The 22,611-nt window shown below is 43.4% G+C and overlaps 1 protein-coding gene across 1 annotated transcript in view; it reads right to left on the bottom strand.

Moving 5' to 3' along the window:
- The window catches only part of Bach2 (BTB domain and CNC homolog 2), a 322,404-nt gene that overhangs the window by 138,184 nt on the left and 161,609 nt on the right, over positions 1-22,611 (bottom strand). The window contains exon 3 of the mRNA XM_041667321.1: positions 11,348-11,496. The gene's annotated coding sequence lies outside the window, so the exon portion shown is untranslated. The remainder of the gene's footprint in view (positions 1-11,347; positions 11,497-22,611) is intronic.

The following is a 22,611-nucleotide window of genomic DNA, read 5'->3' on the forward strand; positions in this document are numbered from 1 at the left end:
ACTGATACTCATTCTCTTATGGTCAACTGTATATGAATGTCACTTCTATAAAATAATTAACAGGATATAATATTAGCCTTTCTATATCCACACGAGTGAGCGACGTCTATCCTGCAGTTATAGGGCAGCATCTTCTGTCGTGTGCTGACAGCCTTCTCTTTTTCTCCTCTCATTCCAGCACAATGCCTTCAGGTCTGTCTAAGTAATGTAATTTACTAGAGTGGAATTCCCTTGGTACTCCGTGCAGCACTTGGTGACAGTATCATTTATACGCTGGTGTCACGGCCCGACACTGATACATTGGCCTTCATGGCGTGCTCCCAGTAGAGCATGCAATTTCACCTTCTGCTGTGCCCTTCTGCAGTGAGCATGTACAAATTTACTCTATTCAGCCCTAATTACAAACCTTGGTTGAAATGCTCTCATTAGATTTGTATTTCGCACTCCAAACGTCAATCTTACTGAAAATTTCACTTTTTTTTTTTCCTGAGGATTTATCCATTAGCCATAAACTCTAAAGCATTTCATGACTGAGTGCATTAAACTAGCAATGCGGACATGCACTTAAAATACATCATTAGAGTAAATCTCCATTGCAAATGCTTCATATTATTCAACCAAAGGAATAATGAGCCCAGCCTGGCCACTACCCTCAAATTGCACATGAAGGACAGGTTAAAACCATTGTTGTGCCATGCATCAATGCGATGGATTTCAGAATCTTTGTCATTCCTCACAAAAGTGTGGAAGGAAATCACAGCCGGAGCCTAATTCTTCATCTTCTCCTGGCTATGATTTTCACAGAAGCTTCAGTGGCCAAGTGCAATGAGGCCGCCAAGGATAATGGTGTGTGTGTGTGTGTGTGTGTGTGTGTGTGTGTGCATGTTCATGTGTGCACGCATGTGTATGTGTGTATGCTGAAGCTGTGTCTTTAACACAAGGAGCTCTGCAAGTCACCTGGAAGGATTCGCTCTGTGGGAAAGAATTCTTCCACTTCACTCAAGAGAAATCTAGGTAGAAAGTGCAATCTGCCTACACTGTGGGAGATAGGCTGTGTCCCTAAGGCAAGTCATCCCGGTCATCAATCCAAGAAATGTCTCCGCTACAGACTGCCAGGTCCTGACACTAAAATCCAGAGGATCTACTGATACTAAGACACACACTACAATCAGCTGTGGTACCTGGGGTGGTAGAATAATCACGAGAAGGATTCTGAAGTTAAAAACAGATGACGAAGGATGCGCACGGCAACCAGCAAACTGTTGCTGCTCCTGTGTTCTGCTGTCATTTCAGAGCTTACTGGTCTCATCCATCACTTCTTGTCAAGCCCCAGGTGAGGCAGAGTCAAGGCACTGCCACAATTTCTCTTTTAATTTGATAAATGAGAACCAGCATCCCAGAAGGTCATGGAGGAGACTGAAGGAAAGCCTGCTCTGAACTCTTAGTGTCTGATTCCAAGGCTTCTAAAGGTTAACCCAAAAGTCATGTGATGTTTATAACCATACCTTTGCATTACAAAATAATATATTCACTTTGTAATAGATAACTGGCGGGTGGGGGGGGGGAGGAAAGACTCTGAGATGGGCAAGTATGCATTATAGGAAACAGAATAATTAACAAAAACTAATGAAAACCAAAACAGCACTAACCGTCTTCTGCCTGTTAGCATTTGGTCATCTTAATGGCTGATCAGTAACCAACATCATTATGTATGCAAGTTTCCTCTAGGGAGAGACAATACCATGGAAGCTAATTGCCCCTGAAGTTTTGCTAGTTCCCACCTGAAATATTTAAAAGCTTGCTTGATTACAATATTAGTGCAGCCACTTCCGTAACGTATACCAGCAGGTACTACAACTAACATGAACAGATGTGAGAACCAAAATACCCAGGCTTCAATAAAAAGCATAGTGTGAGGATAAAAATAACTGAATACGCTCAGTGCTAATCTACAAAGGAAGGAGCGCACACTGTGTCCGTGTCATTGTGAAATCAAATAACCCGACAGGCAGCATTAGGAGGCTATAAAGAACCTAACTGCTCTGTAAATGCCCTTACCCTCTCCGTGAGAAACAGTGACTCGGAGGCTGATCCTTGGTGCATGAAATCCTAAAATTTCTACTACAGACGCACAGGAGAACCTCCAATGCCATGACATGCTCCAGCACATCGTCAAGATACAGTAGCATGAGTAAGAACGACACCAGCATCGCTCACAGCGCACAGCTCCGGCTCCGTACCTTACGTCATTACCTCATCCAATCCTACAGGCACCTGATGATGTAGGGACTGACTGCGCCTTTTCCCATTTGCAGACAAAGATGCTCAGGTCTAGGGAGGCAAAGCAGACAGGTCCAGGTCAACAGGTCTCCTGGCTAAGCTTTGGGCCGGGGTCTCCCTTCTCTCAGAGCTCTCATCTCTCTTCAGCTGCGGCGTCGGAGGAGGACTGCCACAGCCAGAGGCGTGGGACATGACGCTTTCATGACTGAGGCTGCTGATCGGCTGCCCTCTTGACTCATCTGTTTCATAGACTGCATCAAACCCCAAAAGCTCGGTGCCCTTGCAGACACTCCTTCTCTGGAAATGCCGCAGCCCTTCAGTCAGTGGGATGGGACAGCACCAACTCTGGGATCACTAAGGTACAAATTTCCCTGTGAACAGCGACAGCACTTCTCTTTGGTGTTCCGTCTAGCCACAGACTGAGACATTATCATCTACTGTGGTTGCAGGGGACTCTGAAGGCAGATGAAGGGAGTTTTTACATGGTCAACTGCTCCTCTAACATCTGTGTTTACGGAGAGCACTTAGGGACAGGTGTGCACTGATTCTGGTTCCCTAGCACATTCATTTTCTGATCTCTAGAGCAGCACAGCTAAGTGACCCTCTTTTTCTCGCCTCTCTGAGCTGATAAGAAATAACTTTCTAGCAATTAGCCTTAAGATGGATACGCACAACAGCCTTTGAAACGAGGCCGGTGCTGTGTAGACGGACTCAGGGATCTCACCATCTGCATCAGCAGCACACTTCATATGTGCGTGAATTAAGCTTTTCTTCCTTTAGAAGGGGAAAATGACAAACTATCTTGTGTAGACAAACAGAAAAAAAAAAACCTGGCTGCCCTTTGGTATTTAAACAGAGACACTTATTTCCTAATATACCCCCTTACTAGACGGATGCGAAGACGTGGGCAAGTCAGTCATCAGAATTAACAGAGCGATTTTGCTTGCACTACACATTCTGATTTGTATGAATCTTATTTTTAGCCAGGCACAAAGGGCAATCGATGGAAAAATCTTATTCTAACCGCTGCTTTTTCTGAGCCACCCACACTGCTCCACCTACTGCGCAGCTCCACCAATGTAAAAACCCGGCCCAGGTTTGTCCTAACAAGGGATGCAAAGTGGCTACAATGTGTGACACTTTTTCCAGTCACTGTTTGTACTTTCGTTCTTTTTCTGTATCAGGACTTTCATGGAAAACAAGGCTGACTTATCTCCGGGCCTGTTCCAGGTCTCTAAGGTGGTAGGTAATTCAGTGTGCAGACAAGAGTGCCACGAACCACACGCCAGACAGACTCTGGTAAATAAACGTGCACCAAAAACTCTCTTGTGAATCAGGACAGGTGACATCAGGGCAGGTGACCTCCAACATTTTGCTGCGAAACAATGCTATTTTAACATCTTCCCGAGGACAACTGTGACGCTAGAAGCACTACCAGGTACAAAACAGGCTTGGAGAAATTTTTTTTTTTTTTTTTGCCAAAGTTAAGCCTAGCACTTGGCTGCCATCTGCTTTTGAGTCTGCAGTGGCCAGTGTTTAGCAAGACACATCAGCCCTGCATCAGCTCTCCCCTTCTGTGGGTCTTTCTGTGGGCTTTCACCACACGCTGCCACTCCGCAGCCAGAAGCCGACCAACCTTTAACTATCACGTGGCTGTCCTGGCAGGGTGAGGTATCTGATGCTTACACACAACGACCTCAACAGCACTGAAAACAAAACAACCAACCATCAAAGATGATTCTGCTAGGCGCGCGGAGAAGATAGAGGTTTTTCTCTTCAATTGCAACCTCCTCAGATCTCTAAGGAAAAGTTACCAAGGTCTTACAGAGCCAATGAAAATTCTCATTCTCCTGAGCCCCCTCCCTAAATCACAACCGAGAAGCAATGCGGGTGTTGACTCAAAGTCCAGTTCAGCGAAAGGAATTAAGACACACAAGGAATCAGCTGCGAGAACAGCACCATTACCTGTGCACACGCTCATTGTCCAGAAACTAGAGGAGCCATCCCTTCACTCTCTGGTGGTGAACGCACACCCTGCACGGTTAAGACCGTCTTCTGCCTGTGTGGTTCTAGAACTGACGAGAAGTCTCAGAAAGTCCTTCTGGGGCTCTGGTCCACTCTCGTCAGCCTCCGACTTGTATAGTAAAAACAGAGGCAATTAAGTATTATGAAAAAGTGGGTCACACACCACTGAGAAACAACCACACCGCCCCCAAGTCAGACACCAAATGACTGTGCTGTGACAGATGGGAGGGGTCTGAACACAGTGAAAGCAAAACTTTTATGTGGTAAGGAACATTTTAGTTTTCACTAGTCTAGAGAAAGTTAATCTCAATGTCAATGACAAAGCTAACTCCCTCTTGGCATGCTCTCGAATTTGTTATATGACAAAGGCTGGCTATTAATATCATGAGAAATTTATAAATAATGTCATCAGCAATCTGAGGGATGGTTTCGGGCTTCGCGATGTACCCAGCCTAGTGGCAGGTGCTCCGACCCAGTGAAGCAAGGTGACCAAATCGAAAATGAAGGTGCCAGATTCTCATTATCAGTATTAGCATCTCCTTTGCCAGGGGAGGATCGAGGTGCTGTACATCGCTTTTCCACACCTGTACCCAGTTGGATGTCCAACACACTTGAGGATGCTTACTAAAGTGCCATCAATTGCTGGGTGAAGCCGGTAAAACCAAGAGAGCCGGAGGCTTGCATTCATTCACCGATCACCTGACAGCCACAGAAATAGTCACATCAATCTATATGTAGAGAGTCACTGTTCTAGAAAGGACACAGGGGATCTAAGCGAAGCAAAGAAGTCCCCCTGTCAAGGAACTTAGCATCTTGTATAGGAGAAGATAAAATTTCCAAAGACCCAATTTATAACCAGATCTCTCCAGTAGCTGCCTACTAAATTCTTCCTATTCTAACATAAGGAATGTGAACGGCACTACTCATGAGCCTCAAACAACCCCTTAGGTTTCACCTGGCTCTTCTCTCAGGGCCTTAGGCCCTGCTTAGCCCTGGCTAAGTGTGGGAGTCATCCCAACCTGAAGTTGATGCCCTCTCTACAGGGCAGCAAGGACTTTCCAACTCCGAGAGCCATGCATCAGAGCACAGTGGTCTGGGCAGACCACTTTCAGGAAGGAAGAAAGCAAGGCTGGGTGGAAACTGGCTTCAAACACTAGAAGGCAGACACTTGAGTGGAATCAGACTTTTACTGGAATCCATATTGTTTGGATTGTGGATGAGGAAAGGGGGAAGGAGGCCCCAAGTCAGCCTCTCCTGTGTCAGCCTTTCCTGGTTTACTGTGAACTAACTATGGTTTTTAAAGCAACCTGGCACTGTGAGCAGATCTAACACCAAAATCATCTGTACACAAGCAAATCTTTCTCTTATGAATTCAGTAGTTGCAAAGGCTTTGCAAGTCCACTGGGTATTTTTTTTTTTTTTTTGTAATTGAATGTAAGAATGAGAAGGATGGGTTAGGGACACTTCCACCTGAGAAGGATGGGTTAGGGAGACTTCCACCTGATCAAGATATGGGTAAGTCCACACATGTGTCTGTGTAAGAAATGCACTTGAAGGGAAAAGAAGAAAGGAGATCTTTGTCTTGTAAAATGATGTCTAATCAATGCCACTATTTTCAAGTTGCTCAGTATAATCAGAACAGAGTACTGCTTACGAATTTGGACTTGCTGATTAAAAACTGTTTGGAGAAATACACAAAAATCCATGGTATAGGTAACTTGTATCCTGGTAGCTAGATTAGAAGGAACATTTGATTTTATTCTTTTATGTGACTTCAGCTTATGTAGAATAAACATGTACCGAATGAAATCTTGTCCACGATGAACCACTTACAAAAGACAGTATTATTCAGTGTGTCTGGGCTGTGTAAGGGCACCCTGAGACCCATACGATAAACTGGCTGACATGCTTCTCAGGGTGAAGCTGTTGTGAAGGGAACCATTACTTTACTTTTGCAAGAAGGAATGCAAAGCTACCTCTGCTTTGCCAAAAGGAAACAATTCTTTTTTGGATTGTGACTTTTTCTAGAAATTAAAATAGTTAAAATATCAGACTCATTTAATAATCTGACCTGGTGTCAATCAGGTGTGGAATACGGGAAACATCTTCTAGACACAAGAGCTTCCAATGACTCAGGGCTTCAATAACCTCGCTAGTGTGCAGGATTTCACAGACAATGTCCTACGGGCAGAAGGGCAGGAACACGTCTCAACATACCCATTCATTGCATTTCCTGCCACCCTACTGCAGACACCAGGCCTGCTCATGCCTGAACGGGGTTCCTAGAAGGGTAAGCCGCTGTCGCGCCCTCAACACGAAGGCTCAGTGGTCTGGTAGGAGAGTGTATGTTGGAACTGCTACATCCAGGTTAACATATAAAGGAAGCCAGAGGGAACAGAAAGACTGGACGCCCCCCTCGTCTGGGTTTCATCTAACAAAGAGAACATGTGGGAAAAACCAAAGCCTGTGATGTACAAATATGGGAGGGGCTGTTATGAAACCCAGGGGCCTGGACCTTACGGCCCAGCTCTGTGGGGCTTTCCCCTAGCTCGGCAGCCTGCTTGCTGTCTTTGGAATGCTTTGGACATTCTCTCTGACCTCCCCTGTGCCCTGCTGCCATGCAAAGCCGATGCTGAACATGGCAGCTCTTAAAAACGATCTTAAAAAGGCATTGATTTCTCTGTTGTCTTCCACCGTCCTCCTCCCAGAAGCCCCTGAGATTCACCTCTTGCCTGCCCAGTGTTTTTTCTCCCAAACGCTAATAAAATCATCCTTGAGCTTCCTTCTGAGTCTGTTTTTTAAAATACACACACACACACACACACACACACATATACTATGTGTGCACGCGTGTGTAAATGTGTACCATGGTACAGGTGTGGAGGTCAGAGAACAACTTCCAGGAGTCAGTTCTTTGCTTCCCCCATGTGGGTTCCAGGGATCAAACTGAGACTGTCAGGTGGTGGCAAGCGTCTTTAACTGCTAAGCCACAGTGTTTGCCCCTGAGTCCACTTTAAAATTCTTTTATTAATGCAGCTCAGAACCCACAAAAGGGAACCCTGAATTCCCCTGTTGTAGTAGAAGTGTCATTTCACTAGTGACAGGTGCTCCCTCAGTCACCTCTTTAGTACTCAGCGGGCTGGAGGCTACTGGAATAAACTGATAAAGCATTTATGTGGCTGGGGCTATTACTTGGGAGGGAACTTCACAGTGCAGTACAGCTCAGCTTCTTTGGAGACTCTGGAGGTTTTGATTAGTATATTAACACATGTCCCCATGCTGGCAACATCACTCCCTTGTACTATTAGCATGCATGCAAAAATGAAAATTAATTTTGATTGTTCCGTGAATAGACTATAATTGTGAACGGAGTCTATTGTAAACGATCAAATCAAACGTTTTTCTAAAAACAAACCAACAGAACTGACTCCAAAATTGTGTCATCACTCTTGAAGGCAATTATGTCAGAGCTTATAGATTATTCCTAAAACACACACAGAAATCTACCCCTTAATCCTGGAAAAGATGCTGTTTTCTCAAGAATGCCTATGAAAGTACATGTTGGAGTTTTCTATCCTGTGCCAATGTGTTAGAGTCTCTGATGGTGCAGGGAAACCTTGGTACCAGAGGACGAGGAGATGCTTGCTTTGGTATTCTGCTTAACGACAAGGGTAGCTGCTTTCTGGTGAAGATCCCTAGAAAGCAACATCCAGATCTAATTCTAATGCATTCAGCTACTCTCGCTGATTTCAGCATGGAAGAGGCTGAAGCTGCAGATACCCTCTGGTGAGTCCCTCCCTCACAGAAAACCAAAGCTGTCTTGTTTTCTGAGCCTTGATCTCTGAAGAAGGGAAGTAGATGTGAGGGGAGGATGGGGAGTGTGAAGGGCTGGAGTGTGGACTTGGAAGGTTAGCCAACCCAGGGACTGGTTTTCTCCGTTCAGGTAAGAGGATCTTCAGGAAACACGGCAGCATCGGGAAGCAGGCACAGCTGACTTCTAAGGAACAGGAGGGCCAGAGCCCCTGAGTCTTTCTACCGTGTTTCCTTTTATCTGCACATTATCTTGCTTGCGGGTCTCTTCCGGGGAAATCCATCAGGTACTGCAATTCTGTCACCTGGACTCACGGGGTCCATGGATCTTGATTAAATTCTACATCCTCATAAACTCAGATCCTATTTAGCTGCTGTAGGTCCGTGAGGATAGCAGAGGTGAATTCATCCTTAGTTTCTTCTCTCTTACACCTGTTTTTCCTTCCTACAGTAAACTTTAGTTTTACTGTTTTCCCCCCATAGCATTTGAGCCAAAAGCCTCTGAAGCATTGCCATGGCCTGAACAGCCTAAGTAAAACAAAGACTTGATTTCCAAGAAGGTTTGGAAAGTCTAGCCTGAGGAGGAGGGGATGGGTTAGTATGTGTCATCCTTGAATTCCAATGACTTTGTTTAATCTTCATTCTGGTCATGCCATTTCTTTAAGCCAAATTTCCATGTGTATTGGTGTGCATTCACACAAGTAGCCTTAATAGCTTAGGGGGGACATACAATCATTTAGAACACTGGTTTCTGCGCTTATCCCCCACCCTCACACCCCTTATACTTCCTGTCAATGAAACTGAAAATTATCCATCTGTATCTGTCCTTGGATCCTTAGGTATGGCCTGTCCCAGGGATAAAGTCTAAAGACAACCAAAGATTGGAAGAAAATATGCTACCAGTCCCAGTGGGAATCTGCTGGCTGCCTTCCAGGCCAGTTTTGTAGAAACGAGACAAGGTAAAAAGCGAGCAGAGTTGGGTGGACTAAGCCGTGCTTCCCACTGGACTGCAGGTAGGTCGCTCCCTGACCTCTTCTGGGACTTACTGGCACTGTAATGCCTGCTCCTCTCAGCAGTACAGTGACTGGGGCGGAGGTGGGTCTCTCTTCCCTGGCTGGTTTCTCTCATGCGGTCACCTCCACCAAGCAAGAAGACCCATTAAGAGCAAGAGTCAGGCTCACAGCTCCATGACACTGCTCCAGGCTGTGTTTGTGCAGGAACCTCCCTGGGAAATGGAGCATCCTCACCACATACCTCCTTTCACCCTAGCAAGGCAACTTCCGCCACACAGTGTGGAGTTTGGTAGAGACTGTGACTGTTGATGGCAAGCTCCTGCGATGGTTTCCCTCAGGGATTCCATTCCTGTGGTTGAGACTCTGCCCTCGCTGTGTTTGGGGGTGACACAAAAGACAGCAGGATGGGAGAGTCATGCAAGATGCCCCTGCACCCTGGGGAGCTTCAGCTTCCCTGTCAAGAACCAGCCTTCTTAAAAGGAAGAGTGTGCGCTGCTATTTAGTTGCTTTTAAGATTGTGTTAGAATATGACCTAAAATGCTGTTTTATTCATTTTTAAATGGACAGTTTGGTGATATTAAGAACATGGACATTATTGTGCAACTAACCACCACCGTCAACTACCAAAACGTCAACTTTTCCAGCCCACACTGGACCCACTAAACCACAAACGCCACAACTCTGCCCCTACTGTTGACAGCAAGCAGTCTACTTCTGGACTGTGTGTTTGACGACTCCCGGCACCTCATATAAGCACCAACGCTGAACACGTCCAGCTGACTTCACTTAGCATAACACAGTTGGGTGGCGATTACTTTATTAACAGTGACTGTTCTCAATTCTTAAGTGTTCTAATTAAAAGAGTTGCAAATCCCAAGTGCTACTTTGAGTGACCACACTTGCCACACCCAAATAAAATGTTATAAATCATAGTGTATTACCACAGATTTAAAACTTCCAGAAATTCTTCAGATAGTTTCTGGACAGGGCAGTAGCATTATTACAATTTTATATTCACAGTTATTTAATGAAATAAAAGAAAAACACTTAACAATTCTACATTGAAAACTTAGAAACATAAAACACGTGTACAGGCATGTGTATAGAATGTGTATAGATCTGTATGTATACTTAACTGTATCCAAGTGAGCATTTGCTTAGCCAAACTTTTAAATTTTTTTTTTTTAAATCAGTGTTGGGTGAACTGTCCTTGTCTTTGGCAGGTGAGCAGTTATCCTTTTGGTAGCTAACACAGTAAGGAGATGACCTTAAAATCTGCCAGTACTGAGGTCTCGGAGACCCATAACAGCTGGGCCCTGCTGATGGATTATTTACTGGAGGTGCGCCTCCCTTCATGTGTCCCTTGTAAAGGCAGCTACATGTCAGCGTAGTAGGGAGGGGAGCAACAGATTCTCGAACCCTGGGAGACGGACTTTCCCTTTGGACCTACCAAACACGGCAAACACACCTGACGAGGGACTGTGGCCCTTGCTAACAGCCACACTATTATTCTGACCTTCTAAAGCCCAAGGACAACAATGGCCAGAACTATAGGAAGGGAGCTGGCGAGTGGTTAGGCTGAACTTTGCAGCTGAAGCTGCCGTGCAAGCCCTAAAGTTGTTTTCTGAGACACGCGTCAATGCATTAAGCCCAGGTTCTATTTGTTTGTTTGCTTGCTTGATTTTGTTTTTCGAGAACAGGGTTTTTCTGTGTAGCCCAGGCTGTCCTGAAACTTGCTTTGTAGACCAGGCTGGCCCCAACTAATGGACATCCCCCTGCCTCTGAGTGCCTGGATTAAAGGTGCATGCCATCCCCTGCCCAGCCAGATTCTACATTTTAATGCATTTAATATTAAAATGTATTGTTTCTTAACATCACTATCCACCCCTCTCACACACTTGAGCCAAAGCAGTGATTCTCAAAGCGAGGGCCTTGGAGCAACTGTACCAACATCACTTGGAAACTGTTAGCAAAGCTGACTGCTGGCTGGCACCAGACCTACTGGTTCAGACCTGCTGGTGATGAAAGCTAACACTTGAGAACTACCAGGCTAAGGAAGCAGGACTCTAGGGATTCCAGCCCTTGTTTCCTGCTTCATTTGCAATTCTCACGATGCTTTGTTAAAAGAAAGGCAATTTTTGTGTGCGTGGGTTCCCGGTGTCGTCACCTCATACTTACCCCTGTGTAGGTGAGAAAAAGCAATCTTAGGAAAAACTTACATATAATTTCCCCAGGTCCTGTCCTGCCTTCGAGTCTTAGGATGCCGGGAACGGGGCGGAGGCAGAGATGTGAAGGCTACAGCGATCCATTCAGACATGGACCCCAATGCTCAGCGAGGCAACCTTGTGACAGATCAGTGAGCGTCCACCTAGACCCAAAGGAAAGTCCATTACTACAGTAAATGCTGCACATGGCAATGCTCCTGCCTCAGAACAGCTCCTCCTCTTTCAGCAATACAGTACTCCACCATGGTTCTAGCATGCCTCTCGACTGAACCACATAGGCAGAGCGACAAAATCGCCCTGGATACCAATATCTGGGCTCTACTCAAGCGGAAGACCTCTTCCCCAGGTGCTTCCTGCAGGCTCCTGAACCCAAAGACAACTCGGGGCGGCCAATCTCTAATCATCTTATTATCTCCTGGATCATCTCAGAAGGCTTTCTTCAATAAATCCAAACACCCCAGTTTAGAGACCTAAGAGGATGTGCTAACTAGAGGCGATTCTAGAAGACATGATTAACTTGTGAATCCTGGCTGACAATGATGCCTCAAATGTGTTTATTTTCAAATCAGTATAATTTGGTTGGCTTTAGCCCAACCTCATATCCTCATATCAGACTTTCATCCATAAAATTAGAAATATTTATTTTCTCTGATAAGTTAATGTTTATTGTAGATCACATAAAAACAGGTCAGAGTATAAAGAAATGAATAATGGTAACCATGAACAATAAATTATTAAGGATATTTTGTCACTTAGGCTTATAGCCTCTTCACGGTAACTCTTGCACTTGGATAATCACACAATTCATATTTATTTTTTATTTGAGAGTACAGGGTGCAACTACCATGATATTATCCTTACAAGTGTGTAACCACTCTTACTGTCCAAGGTAAGCACCCCACAGAGAAGCATGTTCAACGTTTCTATGCAAAAACATAGGGTGATTCATTAATTGGAACAAAATAACATCTTACATTAATTCAGGCAAAGTTTTTCTACCAAAGAAGTTTATGCACACACACACACACACACACACACTCACACACACACACGCAAGCACGCACACACACACACATACACACACACACATGCAAACACGCATGCATACACATACACACACCACCCTGAAAACCTTGTGAATTTAGAATTGAATTGTGGACCATTATTCTTTTCAGATACACAAACATACTTGGAGACTGTTTTCATAACTTTTTTAGTTAATTATGAAAGAAAATATTATACTTGTGTTATACAGTTACTAAATCATGCTTTAAAATATCTCTGCAATACTCTAATACTCCACAGAAACACGTCTTCACCATTTCTCTGAAAGTGACACCTAACAGAGCCATATGAGTTTCAGGTTGCCTTGGTTTCTGACCATTCCTGGGCTCTCTAGAAAAACAAATACCAGGTTGGCAATGTGAACGTCTAAGGTGTTCTGATGAGTTTTTTTTTTAAGTTTTTGGAGATATTATTTATTTTTATTTTATGTGAATGGGTGTTTGCCTGAATGTATGTCTGTGTACCACATGTTAGCACATGTCTGGATGTATGTCTATGTAGCCCACTTGCATGCAGTGCCTGTGGAAGCCAAAAGATGGTATCAGATCCCCTGAGACTGGATTTACAGATGGTTGTGAGCCATCTTAGGTGCTGGAAATTGAACCTGCGTCCTTAAAAGGCACAGCCAGTGTTCTTTGTTTCTTTCTAAAAGCAAATCATTAATTTTATTTTTTTTTTATTTTTGAAGTCACAATTTATAACAATTCTCCCTTCTCTTTCCTCCTTCCAACCTCCTCCCACATACCTCTCCAAAACTTTCAAATTCATGGCCTCTTTTTTCACTAAATGCTATTGTATGTGTGTATATACATATGTGCACACATATGCACACACACACTCCTTCAGTCTGGCTAATGCTACCTACAGGCATGTCTTCAGGGCTGTCGGCTAGGGTGCTCTTCCCTGGGAGGGAACTCTACTCTAGTATCTATACACTCTACTTCTGTGTCCAGCACATACAATAAAATGGCTAAGATTTGAGGACTCAGGGTGTGAGCCCTTTCAGTTATATTCTGATGAACTAAATTCATCTCTTCCAGCAGTCTTACATTAAAGTCTGAGTTGTTCTATAACGACAAGAAAGGCCCAAAGAACAAAGTTCTATCAAAAAATGGACTATTTGCTCACTGTGACTTCCTTTTTAACTTGGGAGACATTCTCCTGACAACCGGGAGTCTAAGTGGGTGGAATGGTTTCTAGAGGTTTTTCCTTGGCCAGGATCAGGTGCACAGTTAATTTGTGAGCCCACAAATTAACAAAGAAACAAAGTGATGAGACGATCCTCAAACAGCAGACTTTGTTTCTCCTAATTGCTTGGGGCCAGAGAGGGAGTAAAAAAACAAAATTGCCACTAGTAACAGGAACACTTACCAGAAGCTCTTCAGACGCTGAGACTGTACAACTAGCATTTGCAAAGCTAATTACAAATCTGGATTCTCTCATTTTAAAAATATACTTCAAAGCCGCCCATGCTGAACCGAAGTCTGTGCAACTGACAGATTATCAAAGTGTAAAAAAAATTGCATCACTTGAGTAAAGCAATAACTTTCAGTATCGCTAACTCCTGAACTGCAAAATGCCACAGGCCAAAAACCAGCAATGCCACATGGTTGTATTACCGTACATTTACAAGTTCATAGGTTCCTAAGTCCTGAGAGACACAGCCCTCTATGCCAGTGGCTTTGTTACGTGGGACAAGGGCTCTGCCTCTGAGCCTAACTCTTCACACAGGTTCTTCTTCGAATTAAATGAGGTGGAAAATATATACGGATATGTACATGTGTGAACACACATATATATGTGGCTTATTTTTCTTTGGTTTTGAAAACTATAAGACATACATTTAATGCTAAAAGTCATCTTGTTTTTTATTAGCAGCGTTGCCAGGCATAAGACTTCTAATCTCCACTTTACAGAGAAGGAAAGACACAGGAAGAGGTAGCTAAGAAATGAACGAATAAATAAATAAGGGCTGGATAGTGTCTTGTTTCTCAGTTGGCCACAGAGTAGCTGAGTGGCTCTCTAGGTGTTGGTTTCTTGGGGAAACAGATGATTTTTCAGGTCTTTTGGAAGCTGATGGTTCTGTCATACGGCTGATGGCCATACCAGTGTTAAGGGAACCTCTAGAATGACCCTTAGAAAGTGGTCCCTTCTCAAAGTCAGGCACCATGAAGCCAAAAGCACGGCCATCAATTTGAGGCCTGCAGTGTTGGGGCGACACTCCTGGAGGCACTGTTACCATCAGGATGGGTAAGATAATTAGCTTACTAATTTTGTTTGGACTGGAGAAGGGGCTGAAGACCTTAAGGAAATGGTTAATGACTCTGAAGCATCAGAAGATAGCGAAGGGTCTACAACCCAAGTCTTTGTCAACCCCGTTACGTTACTACTGTAACAACTGGCACAACCAAACAAATTCATATAGCTGACTGCCGACTGCTTTACAATCTGACTGCCATCTGACTATCACTATCAAACAGATTTGTGAAGGGGCTTTTTGTGTTATGTATATGCTATGGTCAGAAAGGATGCCCTTAAAAGTCCCGGGGCCACACCAATTTAAGACCCTGTGACAATGGTGTCCTCAGCATTTCCCACTCCTCAGTGTGGCTACCAGGTACCTGGAACCTAGCTGGTATGGGTGAGGAACGAAATTTAACTGATTTAAAAATAAGTTAAAAATAAGTAGCTAAATGTGGATACCAGACAATGCAGCTATAGGACCCTGTTTTTGTTTGTTTGTTTGTTTATTTATTTATTTGAGGTCTTTCAGACCCAGTGGTCCCACAGGATAGCACCTAAATGCCTTCATGGAGCCAGGAGGCTCTGTGAACTGTGTTGGTCTCTCCAAACAATGGTGAATAAGAGAACCACGGACACTCCGTGCCTTAATGGCGCTTTCCAGCGAGGTTTATTTCTGAGGACCTCACACGGACAGTTCTTAGGAAAAGGTGGGTGACCCGCGACGGCAGAACTAGACCAAGCGTGACAGCAATGCTTTTCATTTCTTCGTATTTACTGTTACAAGAAGCTGGGGAAGTTCAGAAGTAGATATCTCAGTGGTTTCTATTCATTCATTTCCAAATAAAGGCGCACACTGCAAATATGGGAAATTATCTGTACATAATTCCCTCTTGCATAATCTTACATCTACTTAAAAGAAAGAGTCGGCAGGACCTGCGCTCCTCAGGTAGGAAAAGTAAATGGTATTTAATTACACAAACAGCCATAAAAATGTTCAAGTGTGTCTCCAGCTGCAACAGTGGGCAAGGGAACATTTGTACCAATTAGCTGCGAAACGATTTGGTTTTCTGGAAAGTTGTATAGGTAAGGCTGATTGCGTTCTTTATCCCCCTCCACTCAACTCTTAGCTAAGACGGATTTAGAGGGTCTAATAGCATGTGATGAGCTCTTTCCCCAGGAGATTGGCAGGTCTTCTCACCCACACCATACACCTCACACTAGTAGAATCATTTGTCTCTCTGCTTGTCTTGGTTCCAGTATTGCATCTCTGGCGTCCCCGTTGTTAATTTCCTACTCTAATTGCCTTTTCCCACCTTTCTAGGATGCAGGGTGACACAAAGAACAGAAAATGAAGTATTCAGCACATTGGTTCATGTTCGTGCTGAGCCTGACTCCATGTATGGCGGCCCCCACATTTTAGGATTAAGTATTCTCAGGCTGATTCTTCCCCCTGTATCAATGTTATCTCATGAAATGAAAAGCTCACTACACAAAAGAACAGGAGCTTTTCCAGCAGAGATGCTACACGGAAGATTCTAGTAGGCGAAGGTAAGTTTTCTAGTGTCGGGATGCCACTTCTGTCCAACATCATATTACTGGTTTTTAGAGCTAGTACCAGGACGCATCCCTAGTTACACAGAGACATACCCACACATTTCCCACCTTTGGATTGAGTGCCAAGAGAATGGATCGTGGTCAGGAAAAAACAAAACAGTTTAAAGCTTAATTTCCAAAACTAAAAATTACATTTAGAGACTCTTTTTTATTAAGCAGTGTCAACTCTCAGTCTGTTGGCCATGGATCACAAATTTTTTTTTGTAAAATGTTAGTTATAGGTTCACTGACAAACATATTTAGAGCTGTTTTAGAGTCCTTCCTCACACCAAGACAGACTAAACGGGTTCATCACTTCGTGACTAGAAAAGTTTTAAAAAGCAATGGGTCACCTGGTGTTAAACTCTGGGAACTAGAGATAAGAATTTAAAAATTATCTTTCAAACAGAATCTAAACCAAAAAGAAGACCAAAGCTTTAAAGTAAGAGCTCAATGGGAAAGATACTTTGAGGGCTGTGCTTTGTTTTATATAAAATCCTTCCTATAGATCAGGTTTTCCATGATACATTTTTCACTGGTTTTCCATATCTGACACCCAACATCATGCTGGTATCCACATGGAAGAGGGGCTTTGTGTACTTCTCTAGGTCATATACTGGTTACAACCAGGTCCATAAGCATCAAGGAGCCCGGGACGTCCCAGCCTTGCACGTCTTCACTATCAAGGGATGACTGAAAGGGCATTTCTTGGAAAGATGGCCTGTTTTCCCAACATGCTGCATCTAGACGAAGCGGCTTTTTCTCACTTGTCTGTTTGTAAGCAGGGATTCAAAGTGTTGACAAAGAGCATAGGGAATGTCCCCTCGCAGCTCAGCATTTAGTTCAACTCCACAATGTACTTAGCAAGTGGAATTATTTTTCCTCCTTTTCTTGGTTTAATGACCTCAAATGCACCAACATCCTGCCTTACCTAATCCTCTAGCAAGTCCTATCAAATGCCAGGGCAGAATCAAACTGCCTTACGGGCAGTGAGATCATGCACTAAGAATTCATTTTTATTCCAAAAATTGGGAGTGCCAGACCACTTAGCACAATGCATCACGCAGCCAGAAAATTACCCTGGCACTCTAAATAATGTTTTAACATTTCTCCTATCAAAGGTCCTTTTAAAACCCGACAACTCCCTCCTATGAAAAAAAATGAACACACAAAAAAACGTCTCCATGTGGTAAGCAGAGGTTCAAGGACCTTTTCAAGTGTGCTGGGGATCCTGTGCGAATCTGTGAACCCCAGATTAAAAATCTCCTGCAAAAGAACAAAAGTTCACATTGTTCCCAGGGCCCTGCACTGGATCTAGGTCCTCATGGCATCGCGGGGTGATTTCCTCTGGTGCCATTTGTCTGGCTGCTGGTTAAGCTGCAGTAACATCACCCGCTGGCTTCTGGTCAAGCGTATGGTTAACAAAGCTGCTCCAAGTTGCCTGACAGCTTTGGGAACACCACTCCTGGTCAGTCTGTGATGTGTTCTTAAGCTCATTCTACTGGTGCCATCTCACATCCGGTAGACCTACTCAACTTCCTGTCACTTTTCTTGGTGATCTTTCCCACCACTTATACCAGGAAAAAAAAATTAAGCTGAATCTTTTCTTACTCCTTTAAGCTATGTTCTGTCCCTACATACTTGCCTACCCTGCGTATTTCATATAAATGGAACCACGTGCTATGTAGCCTTTTGTGCCCGGATTGACTTTCACTTACCACGGTGCTTTCAGAGTTCACGTAGGGCGCAGCATGCGGCCGTCCTTCATTACCTTTAATAGCTAAATGACCATCTGTGGGATGCTGGTGTGGTAGCGTACCAAATTCTCATTCAAATTAGAAATGCCCCCCCCCCCCCGTCAGTCTTAGACATTTCAGTGCTCGATCCCAGCTGGCGGTGCTATACACGGAGGCTCAGAAAGCACAGCCTTCTTGGAGGAGGATGCCACGGGAGGCTACTTCCAGTTTGCTCTCTCTACTCTGCGCTTGTAGATCAAGATGTGAGCATTCAGCTTCCTGCTCCAGCTGCCATACCTACAGGTTGCTTCCAGGTTTCCTCACCATCATGGACTCTTAACTGTCTGGAACTTAAGTCCAAAGAAACTCCTTTTCTATACGCTGTTTTGGTCAGGGTGCTTTTTCACAGCACTAGAAAAGTACTAAGACAGCGCCTTATAGTTTAGTTTGGACTACTCCCCGGGGCTCATGTATTGAAGGGCAGCAGTGTTCAGGGGTGATTAGATCATGGGGGTTCTAACCTCGTCAATGGACTGACCCATTGATGGGTTCATAGCTGATGGGATCAGGGAGTTGGGGGAAACTGGAGGAGGTGGGAAATAGAGGAAACAGATCACTAGAACCACAATGCCCTTTCCTCTCTTGCTTCCATAATGATTTTCACCACAGAGCCCGAAACAAATAACCATGGGTTGAAAACTATGACATTGTGGGCCAAAAGAAATCTCTCTTTTCAAGTAGTTTTTTTAAGTATTCGGCACAGTAACTGAAAGCTAACAGAATGCATATAATATGCCATTTATACATTTATCAATAAGGGGATATTGTGTTGTTTCCATGTTTTGCCTATGTTTTTTTGGTCTATGTGAATAACGTTGCTATGAGCATTTATACACAGTCATATATGGACATGTGTTTCAAACTCTCTTGGTTTTAAGCTGAGGGCAATGGCAACTTTGTTGGGTTAGCTTGTTAAGTCACAATGTACAGGGTGAACATGTCTTGAGAGTGATGAAAACATATTCTTCCAATGAGTTTAACACTGACATTAGTAGCATTTAATAAAGCATATTACCATCTAGAATACAGACTGGATTCACTCAGTCTGCTGAGGGACTTAAAAGAAAAGAGCTGACCTTTCTGAGGAAGAGGGAATCCTGACAGCAGAGACCTGTAGACTCAAACTGCTCTAGCAACCTTCCCCGAACCTGCAGTTTGCTGGCCCAGCCACAGAGTTTAGACTGGCTAGCGCCCAGAATTGTCATCATTATCTAGCTACTTTTCCTATTGCTATAATAAAAGATTCCTACTAAAGCAATTTAAGGCTTTATTTTGGCTCATGGTTCAAGGGTACAGTCTGTCTTGGTAAGTCTTAGCAGCAGGGACTGGAGGCAGCTGGTCACAGAGCATCTGAAGTCAGGAAACAGAATGATTGCTGGTTGTTTTTCCTTTATACAGTCTGGTACACCAAGCCCAGAGAATGGTGCAGCCCATGCTTGGGTAAGTCTTCACATCTCCATTAACCTTTTAAGACAATCTTTCACATGCCTGACTAGAGGCTAACCTGATCTACATAATCTCTCACATGCCTGGCCAGAGGCTAACCTGATCTAGATAATCCTTCACATGTCTGGCCAGAGGCTAGCCTAACCTAGATAATCCTTCACATGCCTGGCCAGAGGCTAGCCTAACCTAGATAATCCTTCACATGCCTGACCAGAGGATAACCTGATCTAGATAATCCTTCACATGCCTGGCCAGAGGCTAGCCTAATCTAAATAATCCTTCACATGCCTGGCCAGAGGCTAGCCTAATCTAAATAATCCTTCACATGCCTGGCTAGAGGCTAGCCTAATCTAAATAATCCTTCACATGCCTGGCCAGAGGCTAGCCTAATCCCTCACAGGCATGATTGTACTCTCTTACCAGCCCATCAACAGGCTCCACACCCCTATGAGCACGGTGGTGTCTTTTGGACTGCTCATCTCATTAAGGGTAAAGTGATATAAATTTAATTTATATTTTCCTAATGATTAATGATGTCAAGTATCTTTCTATGTACACAATGATATTTGTATGTATTTTTTGAGAAATATTTAATTCTTCGCTTGTTATTTTACTGAGTTATTTGTCTTTAAGAGTGTTGAATTGTAAAAATTACTTATATGTTCTAGATATGTTAGACATGTGACTTGCACATATTTTTATCTCATTCACTGGGTTTGTCTTTTCTGTTTTCTTAATGGTTTACTTTAAAAGCACAAGTTTTAAATTTTTATAAAGTCCCATTTACCTATTTTGTTCATCTGTCTCCTGTTTGTTTTAAATACTGGGTTTCATATCCAGACTGGCCTAGAACGTTTTATGTAGCTGTCCTTGAGCATGAAGTCATCCTTCACTACACACCCTGCCCAGATGCTCTGTTTTCTTCTAGGAGTTCTATAGTTTCTGCACATGCCTCTTGAGTTAATCGCGTGTGGTTTAAGGTGGAGTACTATGCTGTGTGTTGAGGTGGCTGTGTAGTATATGCTAAAATAAGGAAGCGGGAGTTCTCCAACTTTGTTCTTTGAGATTGTTTGAGCTATTCTGGGCCCCTTGCATTTCCATATGAATTTTGAAACTAGCCTGTCAATTCCTGCAAACAAACAAACAAGCAAACAAAAAACAGCTGAAATTTTGATGGTGAGTGCTTTGAATGTGTACAATTTGGATAGTACTGTTACCTTAGTGTGCCTTCTGATTTATGAATATTGGAAGTCTTCCATTTAATTTTTTCATAATTTCCATGATGATGTGGGATCTCCTTCTGTATATGTGTTGCTTTTAACGGTTGATGAATAAAGCTGTTTCAGTTAGTGGCTTACCGGAGTAAAGCTAGGCAAGAAATCCAAACATATATATATATATATATATATATATTTATTTATATATTTATATAGACAAAGTAGGAGGAGTCAAGAAGATGCCATGTAGCTGCCGAAGGAGAAAGACACCCAGAACCTTTTCTGTAAGCCACAGTCTTGTAGTGATACACAGATTAATAGAAATGGATTAATTTAAGATGTAAGAGCTAAGCTAGGAATATGCCTGATCTATTGGCCAAACGGTGTTGTAATTAATATAGTTTTTGTGTGATTATCCGGGTCTGGGTGGCTGGGAATGAGCAGTCTCCATTTACACCATAGTGTTCTATAGTTGGTGTTCAAATGTACATCCTTTCCTTTATATTTTTAATTTATACTTGGGATATGGTCTCACTATTTCTCAAGCTGGTCTAAAGCTTCCAATGTGGATTTAAACCTGAGGACTTCCTGTCTCTGCCTTTCAAGCGATGAGATTAGACATCCCCACCATACCTGATTTTTTTTTATTAAATTTGTTCCTAAGTATTTTATTATTTTTGACACTATTTAAATATAATTTTCTTCATTTCATTTTCAGTATTTCTTGTTATTTTACTGAGTTATTTGTCTTTAAAGGTGTTGAACTGTAAAAATTACTTATATGTTCTAGATATGTTAGAACATATAAATATGGAAATAAATTTAATTTTTGTATGTTAAGTTTTTAAATTAGTCCGCGTTGAGTGTGCACACTTGTGGGTAGGTGTGTGTCAGTATGTAAGTGCAGGCATGCATGTGGAGCTTGAGGGACAACCTCTGGGAGTTGGTTCTCTCCTTCAGCCACGGGTTCCACGGATGGGACTCAGGTCTTCAGGCTTCTGTAACAGACACATTCATGTTCCGACACTCCTCTGGCTCAGACATTTAGACTTTTCTCCCTATAAACTTGCTCATTTATGTTAATAATAGTTCTTTTGCATGTACAAATTTTGTGGGTGGGTTAGACTCTTACATAATTTTTAGTGTTCGAAAGTACAGGAAAAGTTTAGCACAATAACCCAGAGCTTAAACTGTATGATAAATACCAAGAGCTAACCACTGCTGGTCCAATCACAGTCTGATCGTTCTCCGTGGGTAGTGGCTCAGCTCTGGGCACGGTGGTGGCAGCATCCCTGCCCTGCTGACAAGCCACATAATGACCAGAGGGGCGAGCCCCTGCACTTTCAAGTCAACAGTAAAACAAGAACCTCTTTTCCATAGAATGATGTCATAAAGAGAGCCGAAGTCACAGTCCCTGGTCTATTTTTATGGACACAAACAGGCGAGGGTGGCCTCGGGACTGGCCTCACCATTCTCAAAGCTAAAGAATTTCAGTTTCCTTCTGTGAGAAACTGTGCTCCTCACTGATCTCCAGATAAACCCATCCAGAAATGTCCCAGGAACTTCTTGCGGGCTTCCCCGCGACACCTCTGCTCCTCCTCCTCCTCTCCCCAACGACCCGGGTCTCTGTCCCAAGGCACCTTCCTTTCGAAGGGCGGTGGTGATTAATTTCCCCCAAAACTGCTAAGCTCGATACAAATGATAGTTATTTCATACCAGACACATTTGGCTTCAGCCAGCCATCACTTAGAGCTGTTTTACATCTTCGATCTGTGAGTCACTGACTCGAGACTGCAGCTGCCCAGAATACCCAGGCATATGAAAGGATCAAAATATCACACTTTGATTGATTCAGAAAGTTATTTCCTACCACACGCAGTCTGAGAGTTCCTGTGTT

This window comes from Microtus oregoni, unplaced genomic scaffold, assembly GCF_018167655.1.
Source record: "Microtus oregoni isolate MIOR12 unplaced genomic scaffold, Mior012 000017F_ref0000208, whole genome shotgun sequence".
Classification (NCBI taxonomy): Eukaryota; Metazoa; Chordata; class Mammalia; order Rodentia; family Cricetidae; genus Microtus; species Microtus oregoni.